The sequence below is a fragment of the Pristiophorus japonicus genome, chromosome 17 (genome assembly GCF_044704955.1).
Source record: "Pristiophorus japonicus isolate sPriJap1 chromosome 17, sPriJap1.hap1, whole genome shotgun sequence".
Lineage (NCBI taxonomy): Eukaryota > Metazoa > Chordata > Chondrichthyes > Pristiophoridae > Pristiophorus > Pristiophorus japonicus.
The window spans coordinates 102944852-102971196 of record NC_091993.1 but is presented as its reverse complement, the minus strand read 5'-3'; the positions used below and the strand labels follow the sequence as shown (position 1 = coordinate 102971196).

At 44.6% G+C, this 26345-nt stretch overlaps 1 long non-coding RNA gene across 2 annotated transcripts in view; it reads right to left on the bottom strand.

Moving 5' to 3' along the window:
- The window catches only part of LOC139228248 (uncharacterized), a 98433-nt gene extending 72423 nt beyond the window's left edge, over window positions 1–26010 (bottom strand). For both annotated transcript variants that reach the window (XR_011587535.1, XR_011587536.1), the window contains exon 1: window positions 25785–26010. This is a non-coding gene — a long non-coding RNA (uncharacterized lncRNA). The remainder of the gene's footprint in view (window positions 1–25784) is intronic.
- Between the last annotated feature and the right edge of the window lie 335 nt (window positions 26011–26345).

Genomic DNA, 26345 nt, shown 5'->3' with positions numbered 1-26345 from the left:
TTCCACAGGTTAACAACTCTCTGAGTGAAGAAGTTTCTCCTCATCTCCGTCCTAAATGGCCTACCCCTTATCCTAAGACTGTGTCCCCTGGTTCTGGACTTCCCCAACATCGGGAACAGTCTACCCGCATCTAACCTGTCCCGTCCCATCAGAATCTTATATGTTTCAATGAGATCCCCTCTCATCCTTCTAAACCCCAGTGTATAAAGGCTCAGTTGATCCAGTCTCTCCTCATATGTGGTCCTGCCATCCCAGGAATCAGTCTGGTGAACCTTCGCTGCACTCCCTCAATAGCAAGAATGTCCTTCCTCAGATTAGGAGACCAAAACTGAACACAATACTCCAGGTGAGGCCTCACCAAGGCCCTGTACAACTGCAGTAAGACCTCCCTGCTCCTATACTCAAATCCCCTAGCTATGAAGGCCAACATACCATTTGCCTTCTTCACCGCCTGCTGTACCTGTATGCCAACTTTCAATGACTGATGAACCATGACACCCAGGTCTCGTTGCACCACCTCTTTTCCTAATCTGCCATCATTAAGATAATATTCTGTCTTTGCGTTTTTGCTTCCAAAGTGGATAACCTCACATTTATCCACAATCTACTGCATCTGCCATGCATTTGTCCACTCACCTAACCTGTCCAAGTCACCCTGCAGCCTCCTAGCATCCCCCTCACAGCTCACACCGCCACCCAGTTTAGTGTCATCTGCAAACTTGGAGATATTACACTCAATTCCTTCATCCAAATCATTGATGTATATTGTAAAGAGCTCGGGTCCCAGCACTGAGCCCTACGGCACTCCACTAGTCACTGCCTGCCATTCTGAAAAGGACCCGTTTATCCCGACTCCCGATAGGTCATAAAAGCACAAAATGCTGGAAACACTCAGCATCTGTGGAGAGATTTCATCGACCCGAAATGAACTGTTTCTCTCTCCACGGCTCCTGCCTGCCCTGCTGTTTCCAGCATTTTCTGTTTTTATTTCCGATTTCCAATATTCGGAGTATTTTACTTTTGTAGGCTAGCCGAGAGTACAGTTCCTAAGCTTGCTGGCAGCAATGTTGAGCACTCTCACTTCTTACTATTGGAGCTGGGTTGGAGGCTTGAACAGGGTCTCATGAAATTCTGCGGTTGTGCTGCATTGACGCCAGTCCTTCATGGGAGAGGATCGCTGAGCTCCTGGGTCCCTGATTTTTTTTTTAAAGAGGTGAGGGAACCTACTTTTTCTTTGTACTTGCTTGGTTACCATGCCTTACCTCCTGTTCATGTTCCAAGTTCTGCAGAGTTATTTTAAAAGTCAGTACCTGCTCTAGGCTGATAGCTGGGCCATGATGTCATCATAACTCTCTACTTTTCAACTTTGTGAACTATTGCAGGAATATTCCAGTGCAAACACTGTAATTCGTACAAGATTGAACATAAAAACATAAGAAATAGGAACAGGGGTAGGCAATTCGGCCCCTCGAGCTTGCTCTGCCATCCAATGAGATCATGGCTGATCTTCTACCTCAAGTCCACTTTCCTGCACTATCCCCATATCCCTTGATTCCCTTAATATCCAAAAATCTATCGATATCTGTCTTGAATATACTCAATGACTGAGCTTCCACAGACATCTGAGGTAGAGAATTCCAAAGATTCACCACCCTCTGAGTGAAGAAATGTCTTCCCATCTCAGTCCAAAATGGCTGACCCCTTATTCTGAGACTGTGACCCTTGGTTCTAGACTCCCCAGCCAGGGGAATCATCCTGCATGCATCTACCCTGTCTAGCCCTGTAAGAATTGTGTATGTTTCAATTAGATCACCTCTCATTCTTCTAAACTCTAGAGAATACTGGCCTAGTCTACTCAATCTCTCCTCATAGAATAATCTACCATCCCAGGAATCAGTCTGGTGATTGTACACAATACTCCAGGTGTGGTCTCACTAGGGCCCCATATAATTGCAGTAAGATGTCTTTACTCTTATATCCAAATCCTCTTGTAGTAAAGGCGAACATACCATTTGCTTTCTTAATTGCTTGCTGTACCTGCATGTCAACTTTCAGTGATTCGTGTACAAGGACACCCAGGTCCCTCTGAACATCAACATTTCCCAATCTCTCACTATTTAAAAAATACTCTGCTTTTCTATTTTTCCTACCAAAGTGGATAACTTTACATTTCTCCACATTATATTCCATTTGCTATGTTCTTGCCCACGCACTTAGCCTGTCTATATCTCCTTGAAGCCTCTTTGCATCTTCCTCATAACTTACATCCCCACCTAGCTTCTTTGTATTATCAACAAACTTGGATATTTAACATTTGGTCCCCTCATCCAAATCATTGCTATAGTACGTTCATTGATATGAATGTGCAACAATAGATGTGCAATGAGAGAGCTAATCATAATAAGCCACTTGAGCCACTTATGAAGCCATTAAATGATGAACATAATGAAGAGAAATCAGCTAAACTTTGAAATGCTGCTGTGCTGGGTACATGCCTCTCATGTGATTTATTCTGCAGTGGCAAGGCCATTATGCCTAAAAGATTCAATTGAGCTCCATTATTGACAGGTTTAGTGGCAATAAAATATTGCAAGCTGTGTTTAATTTTTTTTGCAGAATGTTCCTTGCTGTGTATTTGATAAAATTCATCATCAACAACAACAACTTGCATTTATATAGCACTTTTAAAAACCTGATTAGAGGGATTCAAATGTAGTGTTCCAGGAAAGATGGGCACAGATTTGAGAGGCGACACCATGTTCAAGGACTTTGGAGAGGAAAGGGAGGTTGAAGACGAGGCAGTAGTTTGAAAGGACAGAGTGGTCAAGGGTTGTTTTTTGAGGAGAGAGGTAATGACGGCAGATTTGAAGGAGAGGGGTACAGTACCTCAGGTGAGCGAACCGTTAACAATATTTGCTAACATGGGAACCAGGATGGGAAGTTGGGTGGTCAGCTGTTTAGTGGGAATAGTGTTGAGAGAGCAGGAGATGGGTCTAATCGACAAGATGATCTCTGAGTGGACATGAGGAGAGAAACTAGAGAAATGTGCAAATTCAGGATTAAGGTAGGGGTAACCTTGGAGGAAATTAGGCCCAATGGGCTAGGGGAAGTGAGGGAAGCAGCAGAGTCAGCTGAACATATGGTCTTGATCTTTGTAACAAAAAAGTACATAAGTTCCTCGCACTTATTGTTGGAGGTGAGGGAGGAGGAGGCAGGGGGTGGTGGTTTCAGAAGATGGGTTGTGGTGGCGAAGAGAAGCTGGGTATTGTCTTTGCCTTCCTGGATGATCTTAGAATAGTGAGCAGTTTTAGGGATGGAGAACCGGACCCGATAATGTTTTATGCAATCCAGCCAGATCTGGTGCTGGATGGTTAAATCAGTTGTGCGCCAATGACATTCAAATCTACATCCCTTTGATTTAAGGGAGCAGAGATGAGGGGTATAGCAGGGGGAATGACTAGGGTGAGAGAATGCAATGGTTTTTAATGGAGACAAGGGCATCAAAGATGGTGGAGAGTGTGATTTAAAGAATCAGTAGCTGCAGAAATGGTCATGAATTGTAGGCCACAGCTTCGATAGTTGGGAATTTGAAAGTGTTGTGGTAAAAGACTTGAGGGAATGATTTTTCCAGGAGTAGACACAGAAAGAAGTGGGGTTGGAAGGAGGAAGGGGAATATGGGTATCAAGTGATATAAGGAAATGATCAGAAGTTGCATTATCAGTGATATTTATGTTGAGGATTCCGAGGCCATGTGAGATGACAAGTTTGAGGGGGTGGCCGTGTATATGGGTAAGAGAGTTCATATGGAGGGCGAGATTTAGGGAGGAAAGGAGGGAAGTGAAATCAGAGGAGGGACAGCAAAATGAGTTGAGGTGAAAGTTGAGATCACCCAGGATGTGAAGTCACATGGTGCTGAGACATAGGGAGGAAAGCAGAGAAGATATCCCAGTTAGGAACTTTGTGCGATACGTGGGTGGGCGATTCAGAACAAGGATTTTAAAAGAGAGACGTGAAAGTTGGAACAAGGTGAGATGCTCAAAGGAGAAGTTGCCAGAGGAGTAGGGAGTCAATAGAGAGTGTGATTTAGAGATAAGGGCTGCACAAGCACTGAGGCAGGTTGAGGGGGGCAAATGATGGAAATTATCGCCAGGTGGGGAAGCTTCATTAAGGGCAAAGATGTCATCACCCCTCAACCAGAGTCCGCAGGGTCAGAGCTGGGAGGAACGGGAAGGAGGTTGGCAAGATTAGCTCCTGGTAGACGTGCAGGGTGGGAAGGGCGCGGGGAGAATAGGATGGGGCAATTGGGGGCGCTGCTCATTAGGAAGCATCGACAAGTGCCTCGATGGGCCTTTCGGAGGATGCCGAGACAGGCACAGAGTGAAACTGTAGGATTATTTAAGAGGGAGTTAAGCCTGGGATGGCAGCAGGAGAGTAGGAATGATGGTGGGGGAGAAATTGCGTAGCGCCCCGTTTGGGATGGTAACTTTTACGGTAGTGCAAATGTATCGCCGGGCTCTACTCGAGGGATTTCTGATTTAGCGCTCCAGGAAGGAAGTGGAGTGCAACCACTTCCCTTGGAGCACGAAAGCTGGTAAGAAGGGCAATAGCGATGCAGCGCTGCTGGGAACAGAGGCTCATTCCCTACCTTAAGGGGAAGGGCCATCGCTGCGGGTTCTGCATTGAAACGAGGTCCCTCATTGCCAATGGCAGCCATGATCCATGACGATCAGCCCCAAGCACAGTAGCAGAGTGCAGTGCTGATCAATCGCGGCCGAAGAAACTGCTGAAAAATTGAAGTAAGGGATCCAGAAACATTTTGCATGGACGCAACCATTACCACCTTTAAATACCACTCCCCAAGCACCCGGCCTCCCTACAAACACCTCCTGCAGCAGTCGGTGTTGTCACCCGGCAATGCTGCAGCTGGTGGAACTGAAGTTCGGGTCCAGGGCGCTATCCAGGGCGATGTGCAGCGTGATGACATCATGATCTCCGGGCACAGGAGATCTGACACGAGGGGTTACCGCCGCCACAAACCTGGACAGGAATTTCACGGGCGTCAGTACTCTTGGCGCGTACAGTTACAAAACTGGTAGCGCCCTGTTATCCCCTCATCTCCCCCCCCACCCCCTGCAAAGACGGTAAAGGGAGATGCAAAGGAGGCAAATTTCTATGCCGATGAGTACTGAAGAATTGGAGTTTCTGAGGGTAGATTACCCAAGGGTGGAGAAAAAAAAGGAGGCATGATGTCGGGAGGAGTAAAGAGAAATAAAAAGGAAAAAGGGAGAGAAACGGGGAAATAGAAATGATGGACTCGGGTCCGGAGCGGCAGCCAAAATGCACACGTGAATGGACACTGGGAAACTAAGCTATATAGACGTGGTTACATACTAGTTTGAGCTAGCTATGCTTTGAAAAGCACAGAGAGTAGAGAGGAGACAACACGTGACAAAAGCTAGTAAAAAAAAAAATCAGATATCATTTGATATCAGAATCTGGTTTAAATGACTACAATATTACACTGATATTACAAGCTTGCTGGGACTGACCTCTTGCCTTTTTGCCAAGTGCTTATTTCCTTGAGGTTGTACCATTAACTGTTCTTAATCTCTACATGGTTACTTCAAATGTACCACAACCATTATCTTTAAACACCAATCAATTTGTGTGTCGATATCTGTTCAAATAAACACTGTACAGTAGAGATTTTCACCCAAATAAATGGTTTATTGATTAACTCAGGTTATGAAGCACAAAGAATCTCTACGTTATTGAGCACTGGAAGATTCTATTTACAATCTAGGAAAAGTGGAAAGGAACAGAATGGATTCCTGGGTTCTCAGATTACCCTCCGATCTCAGCTTTATGACCGTTTCTGAAGCTTTTGCAGTCTGATTAAGGGTTTTGATAGAGTAGACACAGAGAAACTACTTCCTTTGGTGGAGGGATACAGAACAAAGGCATATAATCTTAAAATTATAGCCAGGCCATTTAGGAGTGCAATCAGGAAGCACTTTTTCATACCAAGGGTAGTGGAAATCTGGAACTCTCGTCCCAAAAAGCCGTGGCTGCTGAGTCAATTGAAATTTTCAACAGAGATCAATAGATTCTTGTTAGGAAAGGGTATCAAGTGATATGAAGCAAAGGCTGGTAAAGATACAGATCAGCTGTGATCCAGTGGAATAGTGGAACAGGCTCGAGGGATTGAATAGCCTTCGCTTGTTCCTATCTTCCTGTGAGATTGAGTGATACTGCCTTTGAATTTCTGTCTTTCATTCTGCTGACTCCGATCGGGCTTCAGTTTTAATGAGTGGCAGAATCATTTTATTGACAAAAAGCTGAGGCTTTCTGTCTCCGAGTCCTCTCTTACCACATTAATAATAAACACCAGAGGTTGGATTTATCCACAGCTGGTCTGAAAGATGACTTTTGTTTGGCACTATAAGCGAGTGAAATTATGCCATTTAATTTGGAACACAGCCTAAACCAGGCATTTCTCAGGGTAGATTTCAGGCCTGCCCAGATTCAAATAAATCAGATGACATACCAGTAAGAACTGCGAGTTAACTCATGATCGACTTCCACTTCCCCAAAGTCAGCAAACTACACCTTTATATATCTCTCAGTTTACCCTTGTAGCTCCACTGTTTACATTTTTTTTTAATGTTGTAATTATCTGTGCATGTACATGCGTATAAATTAATGTTATTTTCTTGCGGAACTATTGTGCAACATAAAAGGGGACAACACCACTCAATCTACCCGAGTGGATTCATTTTCTACAGCTAGACTGTGGCACTGGAGTTTCAGCATAAATTTGCTCAATCCACCAAATGTTCTCATTGATTCATGAGTAAAATTGGTGGCAGATGCTAAGATCCCTGCCTCTTTTTCTTTTGGTAAGTAATGCTTGCTTTGTTCTGTGGCCTCTGATTGATGAGTAGATCAGAATGTTCTGTAGATGAGCTTTTCTTTAGCCTTTAATCTTCAGATTTGATAGCTCAGCCTTTTGCTCATTTCAAATCAAAATGTTCTTTTTATCCCATTTTAAACTGTCTTTCATTTTTGATGATTGTCTGTAAGACAATCTCCTCTCAATTATTTGGAGAATACCTAAACCTTTTTGTCTTTGAGTTTTTTGATTTTTCTCTTTCAGCAATTCTTTACTCCAGTGATGTGATAAATCCTACTGTGGTAATGCAACCGCTGATGTATATAATAAAAGGATCATGTGCGGCAAGTTCCCGTAGAGCCATCTTTTGTGTAGTGTAGTGGTGAGGGATCGTGGCGGAGCTGCAGCGGGTGTATGTGGTGGAGGAGTGGCAAGAAATCGTGGCGGAGGTACGGCGAATGAGGGTACGGGGCGCAGAAGGGCCGAGGGCCCAGGGGCAGCACAGCCCAGCCCACACTGCGATATGTGCGCGCACTAGGTCCGTGCAGCAGCGCAAGTCTCCAGTCATCCTGGTTAACCCTTGCCACTGGATAAAGGCCTAGCTTTGTCAAGCCCATGTGCTGGCTGATGTGCAATGGTCACCACACGTTAAAAAAATCCACGCCCAGGCATCTTCCACCCCCTCAATTGGAGTTCAGGACTGGAACATTGGGTCCTTCACTGAAACATTTGTGAACTCATGTGGACGCAAGTCATCCTCATTCGAGGGACTGCCTATGATGATGATGATGAGTGTTCACATAATTCAGCAATTTACTGTGTATCTTTACTGTCATAACTACTGCTATTTGAGAGGAGAAGGGTAATATAAGTGGCACTGGGTGTGTCACCACTAGGACTTCAGTTGAATCCAGCAGTTTTAATATATTGAAACAGATGTCCTATGCTTGATCACCGCGATATATTCGTTACGACATCACTAAGCACACTACACACAAGATGGCTCCATAGGAACTTGCCATGTGACCCTGTCACATGATCTTTTTATTGTATATATCAGCAGTTGCATTACCACAGTAATCCACTAGGTGGAGCAGTAGTCCACTAGGGGGAGCTCTCCCTCCATAATGAAAAAGTAATCATAACAAAATAATCATCATACATAACTTGCATGGTTATACACAACAAAAGATATGGACTTGTTTTTCCATATTTACAAATCAAACTTAACCACTGGTTTTCTGATTCAAAGAGGATACCTTCGCTCTCGAACCGAACTTTCCAAACTTGGTGTTGAACTTAGACTCATTCTAGGCTGAGTCTAAGAAGAGCTTTTCTCCAAGGGCAACCCTTGATTTACATTTTGACTCTCTACAACTTCAGACTGTTTGTCTGCCTGACTCAGACTCAGATTTAAATTCTGACTCTCCCTTGGACTTGTTTCTAGTACATTTGATGCAGGATTTGCGACTGGTGCTCTACTTGTAACAACACTATCTGACTCATCAGAAATAATAGAATCATTCCAACTTTCAAATTCCTTCCACATCTGTAGGTAAAATATGATCAATGTGAACAAACCTAAACTGACATGATCAAACATCTTCATCAAATATGTGTGAGGGCCACATATCTTCACTACTCTTGCTGGTAACCACTTTAACCATTTATAGTGATGGTTCTTCACTCTCACCTTCTAATTCAATTTCACAATTCTCTCTTTTACTCTACTTCTATAATGACTCTCTTTCTGTCTTAATTGTTTCTCTTCAACTGACTGTGCCAATTCCGGCTTTAACAACAACTGGTTGTTGTTTGAGAAACGACTCTGCTGGTATTCTACCAGTTGTTGTATGAGGAATATTACGATAAGTAATCAGAAAATTAGCCAATTTGTGGTCCAATGACAACTGCCGTTTCATTGGATTTGGATCCAATCTTTGCTTGATGAAGGCATGTTTTACAATTTGTACAGTGCGCTCTGCTGCACTATTTAAAACAGGGTGGTATGGTGGAACCTTGGTATGATTCACACCGTTACTGCTCAAAAAATTGCAGCCCATTATCAGTCACAATTTCTTCTGGGCGGCCACATGAAGAAAACAATCTTCACATCTAGTGTTTTACATGTTATTCTCCACATCGGAAACACCTCTACTCACTTCAAATGTGTATCATTCACAATGAACAGTTGCTGTCCTTCTAGCTCAGCAAAATCTACATGTAATGTTTGCCACACCCTGGGAGGCCATTTCCATGGCTGTAATGGTACTGATGGTGGTTTCTTGCTTACCGATTGACGTGTAGTACACTGACTAACGATGTACTTTATGGGGCCAAAATTGATGGACTTACTGCTGGCTGCCGCTGAGTTTTCTCAGTGGTCTCCCCATTTTCTTGGCGCACTCCCCTCCATGCGAGATTGGTGAGGCCCTCACGCCAGCGGTTTGGAAGGACCGCTGGGGAGCATCCGCTGGCGTGTGCCGACGTGCAACGCTGAAAAAAGTCCTCCCGACCGCTCCCGCCCGAGATTCATCCGAGCTGTCCTCCACCCTTGCAGGAGAAAAGACCGCCACATGGAAAGCATGTATTACCTGGGCGGTAGGTCTGAAGATCTGCAAGAAAGGGTAAGTGAGATTTTGTTTTTACTTCTTTTGTAGTGATTTTGTGTTAAAGGGTCCTCTGAAGGTTTTGTGATTTTCTGTTTTTTATTTTTTGAACATTTTATTTTGTGTGTTCACCCCCCCCCCTCCCTAGGCCCGACTCCAACCTTGGCGTAACGTTCTCCAGGATTTCATTTGCCATCCAGGATCCCCCCCCTACCACCCTCTACTGCTCAGAATCTGTGTTTTTGCCGCCGGGCACTTTTTTCCTCTTTTTTTAACCAAAGTTCCACCTTAAGTACTACCAGGATCTTAGTGGTCTTTGCGATATTAAATGGGCGGAACTTGCCTTTGATCAATTTCAACCCCTATATCTTTATCTAGACCTGGTCACCATAAGTAACTGTGTGCAAAACTCTTGGTCAAGCACATTCCCAGGTGCTGGCCATGAAGATCTATTAATTTGAACCTGAACTTATTTGGGATAACTACTCTTGCACCCCACATGATACAATCTTTATCCACTGATAATTCATTCGTATGAACGAAACATGGATGACTATCTTTCTCTGATACCTGATTTGGCCAGCCATTTGCTATTTAATCATACATCTTTTACCTAACTGGGTCAAGTTTGGTTGCTCTACCAATCTCTTCAGCTTTGACTGGCAGTTCATCAATGTATGAAAAATAGAACACTTCTTCCCTATTGGGTGTAACTTGTGCTGGGGATGGCAACCGAGACATAGCATTACCATCTGACTTAGGTACAACAATAATGGGTGCAGCCCAATTACTTAGATCTACCTTTGTGATAATGTTCTCAGTTTCTAGTCTTTTGATTTCTTGCTCAACTTTCTCCTTGAGTGCGTATGGTATGGGACATGGCTTGCAGTAAACTGGTCTAGCGTCCTTCTGCACTCTGACACTTGTCTTGAAGCCTTGGATTGGACTGCCTGCTTCGCGGAACACCCTTGGATATTGCTTGATGACAACATCTTTTGATGCAAATCTCGTTTCAACATGAAAATTCTCATTCCAATCCAGCTTCAGTGATCCCAACCAATTTCTACCTATTAAGGCAGGCTTACTACAAGACGCAAGCTCTGAAACTGATCCTTGTATTTCACTGGCCTACCACAGGTTTTTGCTCTCCTGAATAGCAGCTCTATCTTTGACTTTTCTACTGGAAAATCACTCAACTTGTCGAGATATAGTGATTGCGGTATTATGCTCACGGATGCACCAGTGTCGATATCCACGGGTATCTTTGTTCCTGCAACGTCTACTTGGATGATGATACTTTTCAAATCGCTGTTAGATACCCTTGTGCTCCTGATGATGTGCATCAACAGAACCTCCTCATCCTGTTGCTTTTCTTCAATGCTATGTAGTCTCTGGCAATTTCTACTATCATTAAACATTGGTTTATTCTTCAGTCAGTACGTCTTTGCAAGATGCCCTGTTTTCTTGCAGAAGAAACACTCTGCCTTCACATATGGACAGCTTTGAGCAATGTGTTATCCTAGCATGACTTCAATGAGCTGTTACCTTGCCCAGTTGCTGAGGCCTTGGGGCCCAGCTGCCTTTTACTTCTGAAAATGCTGGAAATCTCAGCGGATCAGGCAATATCCGATCCACTGAGATTTCCAGCATTTTCTGTTTTTATTTCAGATTCCAGCATCCGCATTATTTTGCTTTTTCCTTTTACTTCTAACCTGCAGGCAATTCACATCGGATGTCTGACAACTGAAAATGGCACAAAATTCTCAGGAGTATTGGTCGGCCATATCCATCGATATAGCTGTCTGACAAGCTAAATCAAAAATCAAGTTAGGGTTTGTCAACAATTTCCTTCTGAGTGTTTCATTTTTCATCCCACAAATAAAATAGTCACACAATGCTCGGTCCTGAAAATTCCTGAAATGACAGTGAATGGATAGCTTTTTTGATCTTGTATTCCAAAACGATAACTTTCAGCAATTTCCAGGGGCTCAGGACTGTAGTGCTGTTCTCTCTGTCAGTGGCGTGCTCTTTGGCTTGATGGGAACAAGTACATTTTTCAAGGTTTCATACACTTCAGAGCCTACTTCAGTCATGAAAATAGCCAGTTTTCTTTCTAACACCACCCGGTTATGGTTTTCATCATCGATGATGATGTCATCACCATGCGCGGCGACCCCCTTTTGCCTTGTGGCGGCCCCTTTCTGCTCTGCAGCGGAAATTGGCCAGTGTCCATGAGGCGGTCACAGACAATGCACGCATCAGCCTCATGGGTCACAAACCAGGCCGCACACCCATTGCAGGGTGAAACTTAAAGAGGAGGTGCACTGCTCTGTGCACCGCCATTTTTTTTCTTCCAACTTACTAGCTGGACCACTGTTTAACATTGTCACAAGGTCTGGGCCGTGATCGTGCAGCCTGACACTCTGTTTCGGTGCTGGGCTGCAGCCACGGCACCCCCCTAGCCCTGGTGGCCCAGTGGAGGCCATCAAAGGGCCTGCAGAGCTTGCAGCATCCCTTTAACGGAAGAGATGGGACGTTGAAACACGACAGCGCTACACAGAGAGGCCGTGTAGCATTCTGCGATGCCCCCGGGTATCGTCCCCGATCCCGCCCCGAAAGGAAGTGGCGTGCGCGACACTGCGCTCCACTTCCTTTGAGAGGCGGTAAACCGAATTTTGCTTCCGAGGCGGGACTTCTGCGGGGGGCACAGAATAGCCGGTGCCAGAGAGGTTACTGCCCCCAACCAGAGTGATAGCCAATTTCAAACTCGGAATGTTTAAAATATATTCTTATTTAAAACGTTTACAAGTACTTTACATACTCTGTGTTAACAAAATAATATACATTATTTAAACTACAACAGTATGAGTAACATTATTTATGTTTCAGCTTCAGAGCAAATAAGTTAACATCTAATAACCTGACAAGGCTGAACCTGAAATACCCTATAGCTGCTAATGGGCTGAAGGTTAATGCACTTCAATGAGCCTGTAACCCGAGTGCTCTATACTTGTCAGTTATCCAGCACTCAAGCCCAAAACAGGTCTGAAAATATGTTTCATCTTTAATAACTTCTGAAACCACATTATTGAAATGAATAAAGGATACTTTCTAAATCACAGAAGCGGTCAGTGTTTGAAAACAGGTTATTTTAATGAAGCTGATTAATCACAGCTCCTTGGATGAGTGCTGATCTGATTTTGTTGTGTGAAGTTTTCATAGTATTCACAATACACAAAACTAAATCAGCCAGACTTTTATGAAAATATAAGATGCAAAGAAAATTCAATTATCTGTTAAATCATTGCTTAGCTACCTTATGGGTTTCCAAAATCTGCATATTTGTGTTACATAACTTTAACAGAAATTAATTCTACATTTGCCATGATGTAGCAGTGCTAATTAAATTATAATGTGGCTGTATTAGAGTACTGAAAATTGATTAAATGAGTTTAATCTGTTAAAGGTCACCTCTTTCAACCTCACACATCTTGGGTGTTTCATTAATCTTTATCTGTCATTAGCTGCGATGTAGCTACAAAGTTTGCACAATGGGGTCATTGTACTAATGCAGGTTTTACTTTCCTCATAAATGTAATTGGTGCTTCCTGATTAATCTAACAATGCCTAAAGTTACAAAGTAGAATTTTTAAATATGTGTGGAATGGCATTATATTTACTCATATTATATATAAATTAAAATACAGGCTGGGGAAGATATAACTATAACAGAGGAAAATGCAACCTAGATTTCCAAACAAGCGATTCACAGAACTGGATGATGTGTGCTCTTGCTGATAAAGGGATATATTTGAGCTTCCAAGACTAAGGGACGTATTCTGTTAAAATGATAATGATTGTGTGAAAATGTTCTTCTCCTCATCCTTGGTCTCTTGCGATTGGGGGGCTACATAAGAACATAAGAACATTCGGCCCATTGAACCTGCTCCGCCATTCAATAAGATCTTGGCTGATCTGATCATGGACTCAGCTCCACTCCCCTGCCCACTCCCCATAACCCTTTACTCCCTTATTGCTCAAAAATCTGTATATCTCCTCCTTAAATATATTCAATGGCCCAGCCTCCACAGCTCTCTGGGGAAGAGAATTCCATAGATTTACAACATTCTGAGAGAAGAAATTCCTCCTCAGCTCAGTTTTAAATGGGCGGCCCCTTATTTTATGTCCCCTAGTTTTAGTTTCCCCTATGAGTGGAATTATCCTCTCTGCAGCCACCTTGTCGAGCCCCCTCATTATCTTATATGTTTCAATAAGATCACACCTCATTCTTCTGACCACCAATGTGTATAGGCCCAACCTACTCAACCTATCCTCATAAGTTAATCCCCTCATCTCTGGAATCAACCTAGTGAACCTTCTCTGAACAGCCTCCAATGCAAGTATATCCTTTCTTAAATACGGAGACCAAAACTACACGCAATACTCCAGGTGTGACCGCACCAATACCCTGTACAGTTGTAGCAGGACTTATCTGCTTTTATACTCTATCCCCCTTGCAATAAAGGGCAACATTCCATTTGCCTTCCTGATTACTTGCTGTACCTACATACTAACTTTTTGTGTTTCATGCACAAGGACCCCCAGGTCCCTCTGTACTGCAACACTTTGCAACTTTTCTCCATTTAAATTATAATTTGCTTTTCTATTATTTCTGTCAAAGAGGATAACCTCACATTTTCCAACATTATACTCCATCTGCCAAATTTTTGCCCACTCACTTAGTCTGTTTATATCCCTTTGCAGATTTATTTGTGTCCTCCTCACAATTTGCTTTCCCACCCATCTTTGTATAATCAGCAAACTTGGTTAAATTACATTCGGTCCCTTCATCAAAGTCATTAATATAGATTGTAAATAGTTGAGGACCCAGACCCAGCACCGATCCCTGTGGCACCCACTAGTTACTGTTTACTGGAAAATGACCCATTTATCCCGACTCTCTGTTTTCTGTTAGTTAGCCAATCCTCTATCCATGCTAATATATTAACCCCAACCCCGTGAGCTTTTATTTTGTGCAGTAACCTCTTATGTGGCACCTTATGGAATGCCTTCTGGAAATCAAAATACACCACATCCACTGGTTCCCCCTTATCCATCCTGCTCGTTACATCCTCAAAGAATTCCAGCAAGTTTGTCAAACATGATTTCCCTTTCATAAAACCATGATGACTCTGCTTGATTGAATCATGCTTTTCCAAATGTCCCGCTACTGCTTCCTTAATAATGGACTCAGCATTTTCCCAACGACAGATGTTAGGCTAACTGGTCTATAGTTTCCTGCTTTTTGTCTGCCTCCTTTTTTAAATAGGGGCATTACATTTGCGGTTTTCCAATCCGCTGGGACCGCTCCAGAATCCAGGAAATTTTGGTAGATTACAACCAATGCAGCCACTATCTCTGCAGCCATTTCTCTTAAGACCCTAGGATGTAAGCCATCAGGTCCAAGGGACTTGTCCACCTTTAGTCCCATTATTTTACCTAGTACTACTTCACTAGTGAAAGTGATTGTATTAAGTTCCTCCCTCCCTATAGCCCCTTGATTATTCACCATTGGGATGTTATTAGTGTCTTCTACCTTGAAGACCGATACAAAATATTTGTTGAACGCCATTTCACTGTTCTCCATTATTAATTCACCAGTCTTGGCCACATTGTATGCCTTTGTTTTCAATTTGACACCCTCCTTATTTCCTTAGTTAGCCACGGATGGTTATCCCTTCTCTTACAGTCTTTCCTTCTCGTTGGAATATATTTTTGTTGCGAGTTATGAAATATCTCCTTAAATGTCTGCCACTGCTCATCAACCGTCCCATACTTTAGTTTATTTTCCCAGTTCACTTTAGCCAACTCTGCCCTCAAACCTTTGTAGTCTCCTTTATTTAAGCTTAGGACCTTGGTTTGAGAACCAACTTTTTCACCCTCCAACTGAATTTGAAATTCAACCATATTATGGTCACTCTTTCCTTTTACTAAAAGATCATTTATTAATCCTGCCTCATTACACAGTACTAGATCTAAGATAGCCTGCTCCCTGGTTGGTTCCGCAACGTACCGTTCAAGGAAACTAGCCCGGATACACTCTATGAACTCCTCCTCAAGACTACCCTGGCCAATTTGTTTTGTCCAATCAACATAAAGGTTAAAATCACCCATGATTATTGCCATTTCTTTATTATAAGCCTCCATTATTTCTTGGTTTATACTCCGTCCAACTGCGTAGCTACTGTTAGGGTGCGTATAGACTACATCCACCAGCGACATTTTCCCTTTATTATTCCTTATCTCCACCCAAACTGATTCAACATCTTGATCCTCTGAGCCAATACCGTTTCTCACTAATGCACTGATCCCATTCTTTATTAACAGTGCTACCCCACCTCCTTTTCCTTTCTGTCTGTCCTTGCGAATTGTAAAATACCACTGAATATTTAATTCCCAGTCCTGGTCATCTTGCAACCACATCTCTGTAATGGCTATCAAATCATACCAATTTGTATCTATTTGTGCCGTCAACTCATCTATGTTGTTACCAATGCTACGTGCATTTAGACAAAGAGCTTTTAAACTTGTTTTTTCACCCTTTTTTCCTCCTGTTTCCTCTGTCCTTCAAACTCACTTTCTATATTTTTGCTTTCTAATTCCAGCTTTACTCCCCTCCCTACTGAATCTAGTCTGAGGTTCCCATCACCCTGCCAAGCTAGTTTGAACCCTCCCCAACAGTACTGGCAAACCCCCCCCCCCCCAACCCCCACCCAGTGAGGATATGGTCCCAGTTCTGTTGAGGTGCAACCCATCCAGCTTGTACAGGTCCCACCTCCCCCAGAAGCGGTCCCAATGCACCAGGAATCTAAAGCCCTCTTTCCTGCACTATCTCTCCAGCCACGCATTCATCTGCTCTATCCTCCTATTTCTGTACTCACTAGCTCGTGGCACCAGGAGTAATCCGGAGATTACTACCTTTGAGGTACTGCTTTTTAATCTCTCTCGTAGCTCCCTAAACTCTGCCTGCAGGACCTCATCCCTCTTTCGTCCTCTGTCATTGGTCCCGATATGGACCACGACCTCTGGCTGTTCACTCTCTCCCCCCAGAATGCCCTGCAGCCGCCCTGGCACCAGGGAGGCAACATACGATCCTGGAGTCACATCTGCGGCTGCAGAAACGCCTGTTTGTTCCCCTGACTATTGAATCCCCTATCACTATAGCTCTTCCATTCTTCTTCCTCCCATCGCCCCGCCGCTCCCCCCCCACCCCCTCCGCGCCCCGTTCAGCTGAGCCAACTGTGGTGCTGTGGATTTGGCTTTGGCTGCACGCCCCAGAGGCACCATTGCCCCACCAAAACTCAGAACAGAGCACCGGTTGGGGAGCGAGATGGACTCAGGGGACTCCTGCACTACCTGCCTAGTCCTCTTCAGTCTGGCTGTCACCCACTCCCTCTCTACCTGCACACTGTTAAGCTGAGGGGTGACCACCTCTAGAAACGTGCTATTCACGTAGCTCTCAGTCTCGCGGATGTACCGTATTGACTCTAGCCACCGCTCAAGCTCCAAAACACGGAGCTCAAGTTGTTGAAGCTGGAGCCACCTCCTGCACACATGGTCGGCCCGGCTGCGCGAAGCATCCAGGACTTCCCACATGCCACAGGATGTGCAATCCACGGGTCTGAGCTGCACTGCCATCCCTCTAGTTAGACTCGGAACTATCAAGTAGAACTAAACTCTAAACCTTAGCAAAACACACCCACCCACTACTCAGCAAACAGCTGATTTAATTAATTAGTTTTCTTTAGATAATAAATATCACTTATCTATTTAATTGCAGCTCCTAACTTACACCAATGCCCAAGGTTTTTAAAAAAGAAAGAAAAATACTCATCAATCAAGCAGCCAATCACTTACCTGCTTGGTTGTGATGTCACACTTTGATTTTGAATCTGCCTTTATCTGCTGAGATACTAAGGGCAACTTGGTGGATTCATCAGGAAGCACCAATTACATTCCAGTGTACTTGCTGGAATACACTTGCAGTCTAGCCATGCTATTGACTTAGAATAAGGACCTGCATGCACATGAAGGCCAAATAGACCCATCATCCTATTTTCAGACTGTTGCAGTTCAAACACTTGGCTGCTCGTGATTGATGAGCCCTCTACCTCTGAGGTACCAGCTCAAGTATAAGCTTTTGCCATAGCTGCTGGGATTTGTCACAGTAATGACCACCAGCAGTGCCTGGCTGCACTCTTGAATTATTGAATACCTTCATCCACAACAAGTAAAATAATGGCAAGATTGCTAAAGGTCCCGTACCGATTGGACTGTATTCACATCATCAAAACTCTCCTGCATCTCCTTCATTGTCTTTTTCATTTTCAACACAATATTGGCACTCTGTTTCACACACAACAGTTGTTGAGCCTTGGTTGTGGTGTAACCTGATGACTGGAAGAGATGCTGGTGAGTGAGCGTGTCTGCCATGAGAAGATAGTGTCACAGCATAGTCACTAAAGGGCGCTTCCCTCTTGAGAGGATCGGCGGTAGTATCTCCCGATCTTCTGTTCTGCTCAGCTGGTTCAGTGGCCTCAGTCAGTTTTATTTCAATTACTAGAGCTGCCAATAGGTGCCAAATTGAAGTGATTGATTTCACATATATATCCATTCTTAGCGGTAGTTCTATTATAGAATGTTAACAGCACAGACGAAGGCCATTCGGCCCGTTGCACCAGTGTTGGCTCTCAGCTCGTCCCATTCCCCCACCCTTTCCCCATAGCACTGCAAAAATGTTCCAACTCCCTTTTGAAAGCCATGATTGAATTTGCCTCCACCACCCATTCAGGCAGTGCATCCCATAGAAAATAGGTGCAGCAGTAGACCGGTCAGCCTGACATCGGTAGTGGGTAAAATGATGGAATCAATTATTAAGGATGTCATAGCAGTGCATTTGGAAAGAGGTGACATGATAGGTCCAAGTCAGCATGGATTTGTGAAAGGGAAATCATGCTTGACAAATCTTCTGGAATTTTTTGAGGATGTTTCCAGTAGAGTGGATAAGGGAGAACCAGTTGATGTGGTATATTTGGACTTTCAGAAGGCGTTCGACAAGGTCCCACACAAGAGATTGATGTGCAAAGTTAGAGCACATGGGATTGGGGGTAGTGTACTGACATGGATTGAGAACTGGTTGTCAGACAGGAAGCAAAGAGTAGGAGTAAATGGGTACTTTTCAGAATGGCAGTCAGTGACTAGTGGGGTACCGCAAGGTTCTGTGCTGGGGCCCCAGCTGTTTACACTGTACATTAATGATTTAGATGAGGGGATTAAATGTAGTATCTCCAAATTTGCGGATGACACTAAGTTGGGTGGCAGTGTGAGCTGCGAGGAGGATGCTGTGAGGCTGCAGAGCGACTTGGATAGGTTAGGTGAGTGGGCAAATGCATGGCAGATGAAGTATAATGTGGATAAATGTGAGGTTATCCACTTTGGTGGTAAAAACAGAGAGACAGACTATTATCTGAATGGTGACAGATTAGGAAAAGGGGAGGTGCAAAGAGACCTGGGTGTCATGGTACATCAGTCATTGAAGGTTGGCATGCAGGTGCAGCAGGCGGTTAAGAAAGCAAATGGCATGTTGGCCTTCATAGCAAGGGGATTTGAGTACAGGGGCAGGGAGGTGTTGCTACAGTTGTACAGGGCATTGGTGAGGCCACACCTGGAGTATTGTGTACAGTTTTGGTCTCCTAACCTGAGGAAGGACATTCTTGCTATTGAGGGAGTGCAGCGAAGGTTCACCAGACTGATTCCCGGGATGGCGGGACTGACCTATCAAGAAAGACTGGATCAACTGGGCTTGTATTCACTGGAGTTCAGAAGAATGAGAGGGGACCTCATAGAAACATATAAAATTCTGACGGGGTTAGACAGGTTAGATGCAGGAAGAATGTTCCCAATGTTGGGGAAGTCCAGAACCAGGGGTCACAGTCTAAGGATAAGGGGTAAGCCATTTAGGACCGAGATGCGGAGGAACTTCTTCACCCAGAGAGTGGTGAACCTGTGGAATTCTCTACCACAGAAAGTTGTTGAGGCCAATTCACTAAATATATTCAAAAAGGAGTTAGATGAGGTCCTTACTGCTAGGGGGATCAAGGGGTATGGCGAGAAAGCAGGAATGGGGTACTGAAGTTGAATGTTCAGCCATGAACTCATTGAATGGCGGTGCAGGCTAGAAGGGCCGAATGGCCTACTCCTGCACCTATTTTCTATGTTTCTATGTTTCTATTCAGCCCTTCGAGCCTGCACCACCATTCAATATGATCATGGCTGATCATGCACTTCAGTACCCCATTCCTGCTTTCTCTCCATACCGCTTGATCCCTTTAGCTGTGAGGGCCACATCTAACTCCCTTTTGCATATATCTAACGAACTGGCCTCAACAACTTTCTGTGGGAAAGAATGTTATGTCTCGAATAAAGCATGTAACTGAGTACTGTAGACGTAAGTAAATGTGACCTTAGTCTTTTTATTCTAACTCCAGAGTGTTGGTACAGCAAGGGAGACCTACTTATATACAGTGCTCCCAAGGGATGCTGGGATCCCTTGTGACTCCAACAGATACGCCCTCTGGTGGCGGTAGAATGCTGGTTACATAGTGTTGCATATATAACAGAGAATTCCACATGCTCACAACTCTCTGAGTGAAGAAGTTTCTCCTCATCTCGGTTCTAAATGGCTTACCCTTTATCCTTAGACTGTGACCCCTGGTTCTGGACTTCCCCAACATCGGGAACATTCTTCCTGCATCCAGTAGGAAAGGGGTACTGAGGTTGAATGATCAGCCATGATCTTATTGAATGGCGGTGCAGGCTCGAAGGGCCAAATGGCCTGTTCCTACACCTAATTTCTATGTTTCTATATTTCTATCTAACTTGTCCAATCCCGTCAGAATTTTATATGTTTCTATAAGATTCCCTCTCATTCTTCTAAATTCCAGTGAATATAAGCCTAGTCGATCCAGTCTTTCTTCTTATGTCAGTCCTGTCATCCCGGGAATCAGTCTGGTGAACCTTCGCTGTACTCCCTCAATAGCAAGAATGTCCTTCCTCAGATTAGGAGACCAAAACTTACACAATATTCAAGGTGTGGCCTCACCAAGGCCCTGTACAACTGTACTCAAATCCTCTGGCTATGAAGGCCAACATGCCATTTGCCTTCTTCACCGCCTGCTGTACCTGTATGCCAACTTTCAATGACAGATCCTAACCACGCGCTGTATGGAAAAGTTTTTTCTTATGTAGCCTTTGGTTCTTTTGCCAATCACCTTAAATCTGTGTTCTCTGGTTCTTGACCCTTCTGCCAAAGGGAACAATTTCTCTCGAACTACTCTGTCCAGACCCCTCATGATTTTGAACACCTCGATCAAATCTCCTCTCAACCTTCTCCTGTTTATCCAAGTAACTGAAGTCTCTCATCCATGCAATTATTCTCGTAAATCTTTTCTGCACCCTCTCTAAGGCCACCCAAAGGTCCTCCCAAAAGATTTACCTTATTATGTGATAACGCAGAGTTGGAAGTTGAACACCTGAATATTGTCACACTTTTCTACCCAATAACATTTGCTTCCTACTGGCAATAAAAGCATAGGCAATAGACTGGTGTCAATTGAAAAATCATTGCAACCTTACTGAAGTTCTTCCATTGTACAGATGGGGAAAACTAATTGGAGGTTTCGAAGGATAGAGCAGCTGGTACATGCTTAACTATAATCTGAGAAGACTAACTGAAAGTAGGAAATAGTTATTAGTGACAGAAAATGACTTTCATGACAATGACAATTTCAGAAAATGACAATTCAATTAACTAGCCTGGTTTATAATACCAATTCAGTGTCCAATAAAATATAGATTGCTTATTTGACTTAAAAAGTAACTGTTTTAATAAGTTGTATTTATAAACTGTGACATTTTACTTATGACATATTCATGTGTGAAGGTTTGGCTATCTTATTATTTCTTTTTATGAAATCAGAGCAAGCGTGGGTGTAACTGAGCCTTCAATATTCCCAACGAAACCTGTATAAAGTGCATTCATTCTGAAAAAGCAGTTTGGCTTTGCCAGAAGCAAAGAAAACATCTTGTCCCTAATTATAAATAAGGGTGAATTTGGCCTTTTAAAATCCAAGTGCAGTGGTACAGCATGTTATACCTACGGTCAGAATGTAGGAGATTTCCATCACCGTCAGCGTTGTTATTAAAAATCAGTCCACCAGCATCTTTATTATTGCTCAGTTATCACAGCAGGCAAGACAAAAACTGTGCGATTTCTGCTTACAAATAGGAAAATGAAAGACACCTGGGGCTTGGTATTCTATTCAACTCAAAACCTGCGCTATTTTTAGTAATCTGGTTAATAAGTGATCAAGTAAATGATCTTACAACTTAATTAAAACAGCACACAAAGAAATGTCAACCTCCTGAGCTTTAACTGTTCTTTGAGGAAGTAGAACTGTAAACCCTTATATTATTGTTACTGTTATGTATTGTCCATGTACATTAAATGTATAGTTACAATGGTGCGCCACAAGGGGCACTATGGTGGGAGACCCGAAAGTACCTGCGAGACAGAGTATAAAAGGCTGACCACCACACCTGAAGGGCACTCTGGAGTTACACAATAAAGGCCCAAGGTCACAGCAGTTACTACAACACCAGACTGTGTGGAGCCAGTGATTTGAGTGCTACATCCATTACAAATTGGCGACAAGGACACGGACGAGCTCTTCACGCAACCATGGCTACTTTGGGCACGCTAAAGGATTTCACAGAGGGCAATGACTGGGATGCCTTTACGGAAAGGCTTTAGTACTATTTTATAGCAAACGACCTGACAGGGGACACGAACGCACTGATAGAGAAGCGTAAGGTGATATTGCTGTCCAGTTGTGGCGAGGAGGTTTACGTCTCGTCAGGGATTTGCTGGCACCCGCGAGCGCCAAGGACAAGTCATATGAGGAGCTGATTGAACTCATTCGTAACCAACTGAAACCGAAGGAGAGCATCCTCACGGCCAGGTACAAATTCTACCACCACTGCAGACCTGAGGGCCAGGATGTCACCAAATATGCTGCGGACATCAGGAGACTTGCAGGGCCGTGCGATTTTGGCACACACCTTGACGAGGCGTCGTGAGACGTTTTTGTTGTGGGGATTGGCTATGAGGGTCTCCTTCACAAGCTGCTATCTACTGAACCTACAGTCAGCCTGCAGCAAGCCATCAACATCAGCCGGGCATTTATGACCTCGACTTGCAGGACTAGGCAGATGATCCACACGGTCTCGAACCCGGCAGGTACTATTCACAGGATAGCGCCCGTCACGGACAAAACTGCAGAACGTGGCTCTGCCCAGGGCAGAGAGCACGGACCTCAGGGTCCTGGAATTCAGAGTCCGCCGAGGGGGGCTAATCGAGTAGCACCATGCTGGCGCTGCGGAGGAAGCCATGGGGCTCACCGGTGCAGGTTTGCGGAGTATACGTGCAATACCTGCCACACGAAAGGCCACCTTCAGCGTATGTGCAAAAGAAAAACGACTCACCGTGTGGCTGAGGAGATGGTAGATGATCTGCTGTCCAGCGAGGAGCATTGCGGTTTGGCTCGACTGGCATCCCAGCCCCAGGTAGAAGAAGATGATGCATTTGGACTGTATACATGTACCGACGATTCGGCCCCAGTGATTATGGAAGTCAAGATTAACGGAGTCCCAGTGAGTATGGAAGTGGACACGGGGTCGGGTCAGTCGCTGATGAGTCAGGAAACTTTTGAGAAACTGTGGATCAACCCAGCTGCACGACCCAAGCTGGTCCCGGTCACGGCGAAGCTGCGCACCTACACCAGGGAACTGATACCTGTTCTTGGCAGAGTGGATGTGCAGGTATCTCACGGTGGCGAGACGCACGGTTTACCTTTGTGGATCATTGCAGGCGATGAGCCGACGCTAGGTCCGTGGGAGATGGGAAGACTTCATTCCTCCACAGACCGCTGTACCCCGTGTTCACAGGCAGAGGAGGCCTCCACCTTCGGATCGGATGGCAGCGAAGGAAGCGTGTGTGGGGTTGGGCAGAGCAGCGGTGGCCGTCGACTCTCCCCTGAAAAGTCTGAGAGTGAGAAAGAGGCGCTGGAACCAGCAGCAGCGCTGACCGAGCTGGAGAAGAGAGAGGGAGAGCAGGCAGCAGTTTGGTGGATTTCTGGTAGTGGCGGATATCCCTCAGAGCCACGGTGCCGGGTCTGTAGCGATGAGGTTTCTTCACTCCGCCCGTAGCCGGAGCGCTCTTCTGGGCCGTTTTGGTCGCCAGCTGTTTGCGGGGAGAGAGAGAGGGAGAGCAGGCTGCAGCACAGCGAGTTCAAGATGGCGGCGAGCCTCGTGGCAGCAGAGTTCTACAGAGAAAGGCAGGCAGCCACCAGCAGAGCACCTAAAATGGCGGCGCCCAAAATGGCGTCTTAAAAGGGAAATGTACCCGGGGGTCTTAAAGGGGCCTTATACCATTGGCGGTCCCCACAAAGAGACTTTTGTAAGGGCAAGATGAGTCAAAATGATTACTGTGATTTGTATGATGACGTGATTTATGACAAGAGTTAATATTTTGATGCTAAAATGATTAAAATGATTGAGATGATTGGTGAAAAGAGTTAATATCACAATGCACAGTTAAAAGGGTTAATGGATCTGTGACTAACATCACTAATGGATTAATGCGATTTCTGATTTTATGTGATTTATGCAATTGTTCAGCGGCTGCAGACAAGCCGCAAAAGGCAACTATTTTCTGAGAACAGAGGCAACGCACCAGTTGCCATACCCTGTATCAGCGCAGCCCATTACCTCGGGCAAAAAGGGGCAGTATGCCGCCACCATACCTCACCCAGTGGAGCTGGGATTTAATAACTGTTCAGTGTACCTGCAACCTTTTCATATAACTCTTCAATGCATACAAATGTACTGTCCATGTGTACCTGCTTTCTACTGGAGATTATGTTTGTGTACTTGTATCACCCATGTAAGGACTGCAAATACCACATGCTTGCACCGGATCGCAAGCATAATCTCTACATGGGGGAGAAGAGAGAAGTGGATGGTAATGGACTCACACTCACAAATCAACCAGGACGAACCAGGCCGAGGTTACCGCCAATTTGCTTTTGGAACTGGGGCGGGGGGAGTGAGATGTTCTGTATTGTCCATGTACATTAAATGTATAGTTACAATGGTGCGCCACAAGGGGCACTGTGATGGGAGACCCAAAAGTACCTGCGAGACACAGTATAAAAGGCAGACCACCACACCTGACCGGCACTCTGGAGTTACACAATAAAGGACCAAGGTCACAGCAGTTACTACAACATCAATCTGTGTGGAGTCAGTGATTTGAGTGCTACATACATTATAGTTACAGTGCTAACAGCAGCAATTAGTAGAGATAGTGCACAAGTGAATGATATAAATACTGGCATTTTGCCCGCAACCGTCACACGATACGGACTGGCACTCCAGGTTTCTTCCTCGCATGGACATGCAAGCCTGCACATGCCCAGTGGTGCTTGGAGTTTCAGAAAGATCCAGTGGCTTGCTTCATCTTGATATAAATACATTCAACTCACTGATAAGTTACCCGTGGTTTATTCACCTTGTGTCTGCTATACTGGGGCCAGTACAGTGTGAATACATTGCCAGACCTCGATATATGGATGGAAAAAGGTAAGTACAACATGGGTACCTGATTCCACAGCAACCATCACATTTCATTTGAATGATTCACTTAAGGATGAAATTGTATTTTTGGGGTATTCATTAAATTAAACAGGCCTGTTGAAGGAAAGGACACTTCCGTTTTTTTTGGAGCAACTTGATTTTTCGGAGTATCTTAAAAATCCTGATTTTGCACATTGAATTTGCGCCAGTGTAAGTGAGTTAGTTAGGATGTTTTAGTTTCGTTTTTTTTTTCAAAAGGGGGCGTTACCAGCCATTTAGGCCACTTTGGACAACTAATAGTTGCTCCAAACTAACTTAGGCCAGTGTATGTGGCCATTTGTGGCCGCACAGAAAACTCTTGCCGAGAGTTAAGAAATCAGCACAGGTAGTTACATCTGAGACCATTCGGCCAGAGATAGGGGTGGGTAGGGAAGCGGAGAGGACCTTGCAAAGCACTAAACAAAGCACAACAACATTCAAGAAGCATAACAACATTCAAGAAGAAATAAAAAATAAAACTGAGTCCTACCTTCCTGTCAAAACTCGGCCCGGGAAGTCAGCGGGCCGGCCGTTGCGGGAGGCCGGGGAAAGGTGCGGGACGACGGGGAGAGCACAGATTGCCGACATTCAAGCAGAAAATGACTTCTAAGATAAACTGCCAACCTGTCAAAGGAGACATGGAACGTCTACTTCCACTGGGTATTTCACTAACTCTCTCTCTGACTGTCTCTCTCTCTCTCTCTCTCTGACTGTCTCTCTCTCTCTCTGACTGACTCTCTCTCTCTCTGATTCCCTCTCAAACTCTCTGACTGACTCTCTAACTCTCTCTCTAACTCTCTCTCTCCCTAACTCTCTCTCTCTGACTAACTAACTCTCTGACTGACTGACTCTCTCTCTGACTATTCCAGCAAATGTAGTTCGAGCCCGGCGCGCGTCGTGAGGCCACTCGACCTGGGATAGAGGCGGTAGCACGCACACAGAGGCTGGGGGCAGGAACTACTGCATATGCGCGAAACCTCCAGTGCGCATGCGGAGAGCTGCCAGCTTTGTTTTTCTCGCAGGGCCCTAGCCCCGCCCCCTAATCGACAGA